At 41.6% G+C, this 9261-nt stretch overlaps 1 pseudogene; it reads right to left on the bottom strand.

The window, feature by feature from the left end:
- Positions 1-491: 491 nt before the first annotated feature.
- The window catches only part of LOC115092381, a 30694-nt pseudogene continuing 21924 nt past the window's right edge, over positions 492-9261 (bottom strand).

Genomic DNA, 9261 nt, shown 5'->3' on the forward strand with positions numbered 1-9261 from the left:
AAACCGACTGAGAAATACATTGTTGAATTACACAAGTTGCCATCCACTAAATTTGAGAAACAGTATTCCTTTCGGCCAATTTCTACGTCTAAGAAAATTATGTTCTATGATATCTGAGTACAAATTAAGATCCAGAGAAATGAGTCAGAAATTCATTGAGAGAGGGTATCCTGAGAACGTGATATGAAAGGCACATAAACGTGCCAGATGGAATCATAGGGAATTGTTATTAATACCAAAGCAAAAAAAGCAGTCAAGTAAGGTAACGTGTGTTCTGCCTTTTTCTGCAGGAGTTCATGAAATGGCCCAAAGTATTAGAAAACACTGGAATGTGTTGCAAGTTTATACAGTGTTTAAAGAACAGCCCTTGATAGCCTTTAAATGGGGCATTAATATAAAAGATCATGTTGTGCATTCATTTTTCAAAAAAAGAAAAGAACGACCAGTAGAGGAAGTGGGTCATTTTCCATGTAAATCCTGTGTAATGTGCCCTAGAGATGAGAGTCATTTTTCTGGGTTGGATCAGGTTTCAGTTTGGGTGCTTCATGGTAAAACTCGCTTTCCCACGTATCATTTTTCGATAAAACCGAAGCCAGAACCCGAAACCTAACCTAGAAAAATGAAGCGGAAAAAAAAATGAAATGGGAAAAAAAAACACCCCACCCCTCAAATTTACTTTAATTCACCCCCCCCCCCCACACACACACACCATACCGATCCCTCCCCCAGTCTTAATTAAAGCCCTGGTGGTCCAGCAGGGTCTCGCGATCTATCTCTCCCTCTGGGCCATCGGGCTGTCGGGCCTGCCACAAATCAAAATGGCACCGATGGCCTTTTCACTTTACGATGTCACAGGGGCTACTGGTGCCATTGGTCGGCCCCTGTCACATGGTAGGAGCAATGGATGGTCAGCACCATCTTGTGCTCCTACCATGTGACAGGGGCCGACCAATGGCACCGGTAGCTCCTGTGACATAGTAAGGGCAAGGGCTATCGGCGGCATTTTGAATACTGGCAGCTGACGGCACGAGTGCAGGAGATTGCTCCAGGCCCCCCCCCCTGGACCACCAGGGACTTTTGGCAAGCTTTGGGGCCTCCTGACCCCCCCAAGACTTGCCAAAAGTCCTTGGTGGTCCAGCGGGGGTCCTGGAGCGATCTCCTGCACTCGCGCCGTCAGCTGCCAGTATTCAAAATGCCGCCGATAGCCCTTGCCCTTACAATGTCACAGGGGCTACCGGTGCCATTGGTCAGCCCCTGTGGCATTGTAAGGGCAAAGGGCCATCGGCGCCATTTTGATTCATGGCAGGCCCGACAGCCCGGAGGGAGAGATCGATCGTGGGACCCCGCTGGACTACCAGGGCTTTAAGTAAAACTTGGGGAGGAATCGGGATGGTGGGGTGGGGGGGTTGTATTAATGTAAACTTGAGGGTTTGGGGTGGGTTGTTTTTTTTTTTAATAACTGTGCCCCTCCCCACTGCACAAACCCGAAAAATGAATTTTCCCCAAAGTTCGTGAAAAATCTGTTTCGGGGTTCGGGCCCCCCGAATCAGGACAAATTAGGTAATTTTGTTGAAATTGCCTAATTCGTGGTAAACAAATGCACATCTCTAATGTGCCCATAAGCACACTCATATATAAATAAATTGGAAGAAGGATCCAACAGAAGAAAATAGGGTAAAGCATAAACATTGGCAAGTTAAATGTAAGACATTGATAAGACAGGCTAAGAGAGAATTTGAAAAGAAGTTGGCTGTAGAGGCAAAAACTCACAGTAAAAACTTTTTTAAATATATCCGAAGCAGAAAGCCTGTGAGGGAGTCAGTTGGACCGTTAGATGATCGAGGGGTTAAAGGGGCACTTAGAGAAGATAAGGCCATCGCGGAAAGATTAAATGATTTCTTTGCTTCGGTGTTTACTGAAGAGGATGTTGGGGAGGTAGCCGTAATGGAGAAGGTTTTCATGGGTAATGATTCAGATGGACTGAAACAAATCACAGTGAACCTAGAAGATGTGGTAGGCCTGATTGACAAACTGAAGAGTAGTAAATCACCTGGACCGGATGGTATACACCCCAGAGTTCTGAAGGAACTAAAAAATGAAATTTCAGACTTATTAGTAAAAATTTGTAACTTATCATTAAAATAATCCATTGTACCTGAAGACTGGAGGATAGCAAATGTAACCCCAATATTTAAAAAGGGCTCCAGGGGCGATCCGGGAAACTACAGACTGGTTAGCCTGACTTCAGTGCCAGGAAAAATAGTGGAAAGTGTTCTAAACATCAAAATCACAGAACATATAGAAAGACATGGTTTAATGGAACAAAGTCAGCATGGCTTTACCCAAGGCAAGTCTTGCCTCACAAATCTGCTTCACTTTTTTGAAGGAGTTAATAAACATGTGGATAAAGGTGAACCGGTAGATATTGTATACTTGGATTTTCAGAAGGCGTTTGACAAAGTTCCTCATGAGAGGCTTCTAGGAAAAGTAAAAAGTCATGGGATAGGTGGTAATGTCCTTTCATGGATTGCAAACTGGTTAAAAGACAGGAAGCAGAGAGTAGGATTAAATGGGCAATTTTCTCAGTGGAAGGGAGTGGACAGTGGAGTGCCTCAGGGATCTGTATTGGGACCCTTACTTTTCAATATATTTATAAATGATCTGGAAAGAAATACGACGAGTGAGATAATCAAATTTGCAGATGACACAAAATTGTTCAGAGTAGTTAAATTACAAGCAGATTGTGATAAATTGCAGGAAGACCTTGTGAGACTGGAAAATTGGGCATCCAAATGGCAGATGAAATTTAATGTGGATAAGTGCAAGGTGATGCATATAGGGAAAAATAACCCATGCTATAATTACATAATGTTGGGTTCCATATTAGGTGCTACAACCCAAGAAAGAGATCTAGGAGTCATAGTGGATAACACATTGAAATCGTCGGTACAGTGTGCTGCGGCAGTCAAAAAAGCAAACAGAATGTTGGGAATTATTAGAAAGGGAATGGTGAATAAAACGGAAAATGTCATAATGCCTCTGTATCGCTCCATGGTGAGACCGCACCTTGAATACTGTGTACAATTCTGGTCGCCGCATCTCAAAAAAGATATAATTGCGATGGAGAAAGTACAGAGAAGGGCTACCAAAATGATAAGGGGAATGGAACAACTCTCCTATGAGGAAAGACTAAAGAGGTTAGGACTTTTCAGCTTGAAGAAGAGACGACTGAGGGGGGATATGATAGAGGTGTTTAAAATCATGAGAGGTCTAGAACGGGTAGATGTGAATCGGTTATTTACTCTTTCGGATAGTAGAAAGACTAGGGGGCACTCCATGAAGTTAGCATGGGGCACATTTAAAACTAATCGGAGAAAGTTCTTTTTTACTCAACGCGCAATTAGACTCTGGAATTTGTTGCCAGAGGATGTGGTTAGAGCAGTTAATATAGCTGTGTTTAAAAAAGGATTGGATAAGTTCTTGGAGGAGAAGTCCATTACCTGCTATTAAGTTCACTTAGAGAATAGCCACTGCCATTAGCAATGGTTACATGGAATAGACTTAGTTTTTGGGTACTTGCCAGGTTCTTATGGCCTGGATTGGCCACTGTTGGAAACAGGATGCTGGGCTTGATGGACCCTTGGTGTGACCCAGTATGGTATTTTCTTATGTTCTTATGTTCTTATCCCTTTAAATAAATTAAAGAGATATAAGCCGATTGCAAAAACTTCCTGTGTGTTAGAAAATATTGTCTATGCAATATGGTGCCCATGTGGACTTATATATATAGGGAAGACTGCAAGAAAACTGAAGACACCTTTGATTGAGCCTAAGAGTGTGCTGAAATGGAGTAAGATAGAGGTGCCATTAGTGCAGCATTGCATAGAAAAAGCACATTCTTTTGATAGTCTACTTTGCACAGTTTTGGAGGTTGTAGAGCAAGATGAACGGGCAGGCAACATAAATCAGAGGCTTCTGCAATGTGAGAAAAGATGGATCTTTAAATTGAATACAGTCTCTACCATGGGACTCAACAAAGATATAGATTGGTCCGTTTATGTAGAGTGCCTGGATTGGTTAGTATGCCAGCCTTAAGAAGCATATAAATACTTGACTTCGGTAAAGAGGACGTAAGCGTCTGAGCACCATTTTTTGAATATGTGTGTTGCTGGGTTAAGCTAGGATTGGCTATAAAGTAAGTCCCTTTGGCAATTGGCCAGTTTCAAATTCAAATTTATTTTAAGATATTGATGAGGTTAGGTAACTAAAGTGCTTTGTATTTTTAGGAGTAATGACAAGCCCCCTAAAGCAGGCATGAACTGCACTCTGAAACATTGCCAATGTCGGGCAGTCAACATTAAGAAGCAATGCAGAGGGCGACGTCAGAGATATTAGTAAAAAAGAAAAAAGAGATAAGTCACATTGAAATATAGAGTTCACTTAAGGATATTTTTTAAAAGGGTAATATTTAGAATTGATTTCACTAATGAAGTCAAAAACAAAAAAATATACCAAACGGGATGAAGTAAATGATGAAAAAATGAGTGCCCTTTGTGGGCAAGAGTCCAGGAGATTGCAGCACTAATCACTCTGATACCGATTCCCAATATTTTAATAATTAAGTAAGAATGTATTACTGTATTTTACAGTTTCTCTCATACATTGAAAATTTTTTTTAAAACATAATGAATGACACATAATAATATGGAAAAATTATAAATAATTTAAAACAAAAACAAAATATATAACAATTAAAGCATACTTCCTAAGAGGAGAAGAGGCTGACTACTGGATTATAAACAAGCTTAAAATCTACAAATCTAAAAAGTAAAAGGCAATAAAAAATAAATATATATAGAAAATATACAAACATTAAAAAATATATAAAAAACTAAAAAATAATTGAAAAAAGCTAAAAATGATAAATAATAATAACATACCAGCTGTAAAAATTCCAAGGTACCCTAAAAGTTACTGGAAATGGTAAAATGAATATTCTTCTCTACTAAAATAAAATAAAATATTAAAATAAACAACATACTTACTAAAATAATATACACGGTCAAGGGGAAAAAAGGGAGAGGGGGAGTAAAAGGGGAGAAAAAAGGGGAAGAAAAGGGGGCCAAGAAACAGGCAAGATAGAATTAGGGTAAGGGGAATAGGAGGGAAAGGGAAGGAGGAGGACAAGGGAAGAGTAAAAGAAATGGAACAAAGGAAAATACATTTAAAACACATATTATTAAAAATGGGTTTAAAAACAAAATAAATAATATAAAAAGTAATAATATAAAAAATGAAGAAGCACTCTGTAGCACTATATAAAGCAAACAAATGGAATACTGTTGTATCTAAAATTTTCTTGTAGTAACCTTATTTGCAAACAGGAACACAGACCTCTCAGTAGACAGTATGCAGAACTGCTGGGCAGATCTGGAACAAGGTTGGGTCTAGGAGCAAACACAGGACAAGGACTGGGCAGGATACAACAATACCAAACAAGGAAAAAGCTGGACCAAGACAGAACAGGACTGGAAAAAGACTAGACAGAACAAGTCAACGAACACAGAATGAATACACCTGAAGGCATCTAGGCAAAACGCCCTTAGGCCACTAGATAGCAGAATAAGAGAATATAGGCCACAAGACAGCGCAGAAGGCCTGAGGGCCCTAAGGCAGGATATAAGATAGAATGTAGCAGAGGGCATCAAGGCTAGGAGCAAAAGACCCAAAGACCACAGGCCAAGGCAAGGAACTGACAGCCTGAAGGCCAAAAGGCAAGCAAGACAAGGAGCTTAAGGCCAGGAGGCCACAAATCAGGCAGGGCAAGGAGCAGAAGCAACGGAGGCCACAAGGCAAGCAAGGTGCTAGAAGGCCCAGGGGCCACTAGGCAAGACAAAGAATGAAGACAAAGGCAAGGACAAGGAGCCTAAGATAACTCTATGAAGCGACAAGGTGGCTATGGCAGGGCTGGATTACATAGGGCTGAGACCTGGCTTGATAAAAAGACACAGGAGAAGCTTGGTCAGCCTGGGCAGTATGCTTCTTGAGGTCCCCTGGTGGAAGGGAAGCTACAAGACAGGCTGAGTCATGAGACCATGGAAGAGATGGTGAGAATAGTTCTGAGCGGAGCTCACCAGAATCTTCTGCTGGTGGGGAGATGTTGGTATGATGAGACTGCATAGCAGGTGAAATCATAACAGCTGGCAGGAGCTTTATCTTCGGTGACATATTTCTTCTTCTCCCTACTTTACTTTAACAAATGAATAAAAGAGTCTAACTTCCTGCACCTGTGATCTTCCACCAGCTGATGTTAGTGTGATCCCTACCAAAGTATGGTTCTAACGGCTTAGTAACACTGTGTAACTATCTATTTAAAACAAAGGAAATTGTGTTTCCCTACTTTAGGACAAGGACAAAGGGTTGCTGTTTCAGCCCTAATCTTTCACATCTTTCCTCTATGGAGGCTAGAGTGACTTCTTTATTAAAGGTAGTGGTCTGATAAATTGCAACTGACTGCAGTGATGTATGCTGTCGTACCTTTATTTCAAGATCCCTCACAAGCGCTTAATAGGATGCAAATACACTCTCCCACCCAGGTTACCCACTGTTTGCTAAATAGCACTAATGTCTTTTAAAGCAGTTTCCTTGATATAAGCATTAGGGATACTTTGTATCAAGGATAAAATTATGTTCTTTGATTCAACTTTACCATTCTTACTTGCATTTTTCTGTAGCATCTATGATACTGTGCAAGAGATTCCACTCTCTCCAAAGTCTGTCATAAGCTGATGCTAGTTCCTGCAAGTCAGCTACACTTAACAAGGGGCTTCCTGTCCATGAATCTGTCATGCTCCAACAGGGTTAATATCCCTTTAAAAAGTTGTTCTGGAGGTCAGGGGGTAGTGTTGTACACGTGGCCAGTGTACTCTTAGCTGACCAACACCTTTGTTTAATTAAATTTTGATTATTTTTTTATTTTTAATAAAATTGATGCCCCCCCCAAATCAATGTCATAAGCGAGAACATGGCTTAGTTGGCTTTGCATATTAGGGGCTTCCCCAGGGCTCTTTGATGCTAATTGCACCAAATTTACGATGAACCCTGATAGTGCTAATCCTTGCTTCCCTTGCTCTTCACTCATCCGACTGTTGGCTGCTACAAGCAGGCGGAAATGGCAGCAAGCCCAATCTTAATGTACCGCCACCACTCAGCTGTTTTCCCTCACACTTGTGGCCTCTCTCTTTGCAACACCCAATCACTGCACTCAGAATCAACATGCTGCAAACCTCACACATCACTCCCGCACTTCAGTCTCTTCACTGGTTACCCGTCGCATCCAGGATCATATATAAATCCATTACGCTAATGCACAAAGCCATCCATAACCGAAACATGCTATGGTTCTCCGAACACCTATACTTCAAAAAGTCAAACCGACCAATCAGAACCCAGCATCAAGCCAGACTGCCGATACCCTCTCCTAAACTGACCAAACATGCAACTACAAAAGAACGATCGCTCACCATAGCTGGAACCACAATTTGGAACAGTATCCCTCTGAACTGCGCCAGGAACCTTGCCACAGAAAATTTAAACAAAACCTAAAAACCTGGCTGTTCAAAAAAGCCTACCTTGACTGATGGGAACACACACAAGCCGCATACGTTGCTGCTACAACCTCCCCTAGTTTTACAATCCCTCCATAACCCCCCTCTCCCCTAGAAAAGCTCCCTAACAGATATTTACTCTTGTTATTCAATATCGGTTTTCCTGGTTACCCTTACGGCTATGATATTTACCATCCTAGTTACACTTGTTAACTTTAAGTATATGATATATATTCTCCTAGTTTGCTGTTAAACATGCTACTTGTTTTGCTCCATTTAATATGTTACTTGTAAAGCTCTTTGCTGAATTAATGTTTACTGTAAACCGAGGTGATGTGCCACACATGCCGCGGTATATAAAAATCTTTAAATAAATAAGTAAATAAATAAATAGATCCAGCAATCTTTATGGCCTACTACCACTCTCAGATGTCATCTGGGTTACTCCCTTCCCCAAATCGCTATGGTGGCTGCCCTGGGCCTTACCAATTCTGCCTCCCAGGATTCTAAAGCCTGGGAGGCAGAATTGCCAATGCAATCAAGGGCTTCAGTATGTATCTATTTATTAACCACTTCTACACTAGGAACTATGAAAGGAAGATGAGAAGGTGATAAATAACAGCCCAAGCCTCTCTTTATTCACAATTCCTAAGCTTCTTTGCTATAAGAGTGGAGGAGTAGCCTAGTGGTTAGAGCAGCAGGCTACAAACCAGAGTAGCCAGTATTCACATCCCACTCCCGCTTCTTGTTATCTTTGGCAAGTCACTTCCCCCGCCATTGTCTCAAGAATAAATTTAGGACCTGATTTACTAAGGCTTTCAAGGTCTAAGGGAAAAATGCTTAATGTTATATTGCATGTAACACTGTACCTCTCTATCCCTCTTCCTCCTCTTTCCCATACTCATAGATCTCTAAACTGCATTCCTCCAAGTATATCTACAAGCTCCTGAACATGTCCAGGTCCTTGGCCATTTTCTCAATCATTTTTAGGTCCAGTACTTCTCTTATCTGCTCCTCCACTAGGGTTAGACCGATTGGGCTTATTGGTTGGGCTTACTGGTGTCTTTGGATTTTGCCCATCTTCTTTTAGGAGAATCTTCAGATCATGCTCCAGTGTGCCATTTCCTTGGTTGAACTTCTCACAACAACTAGACAGGAGAGTACCCTGGCAATACCCTGCCATATGTTACTTTTAGCATCCTTAGCATCTTCTGATCCTGCCAGCCAAAGAGCTGGCTGTAGTTTTACATTTGCCAGATCAGTATCTTGTTCTGCTGCCCATGATGCCTATTCTGCTTGTGGCATGTTATGGTACCTCCTTATCTCACACTTCCTCCCATAAGCATATTCCCATATTCTCCCACCTGGTCCACTCTCTGATGCCTTTGCTGCCTGACCTGCTACAACCCATCTCAACCATCCTGAACTCAATGCCCACTCCTCACTCCCCATCTCTTTCCTACTCCCACTACCTCTCCCCTTTTCCATACTTCTTGATTCCCACTTTCCCCACTACTGATCATACCTTCCTCCACCTTTTTCTGCTTCCAGCTCCACCTCCTTGACCGCCCTGATATCTCTCCTCCCTATGTTCATGTATCCCACTACTTACTGCCACTCATCATTCATATACCTTCCACATTCACACACTCCA

This window comes from Rhinatrema bivittatum, chromosome 5 (genome assembly GCF_901001135.1).
Source record: "Rhinatrema bivittatum chromosome 5, aRhiBiv1.1, whole genome shotgun sequence".
Taxonomy (NCBI): Eukaryota; Metazoa; Chordata; class Amphibia; order Gymnophiona; family Rhinatrematidae; genus Rhinatrema; species Rhinatrema bivittatum.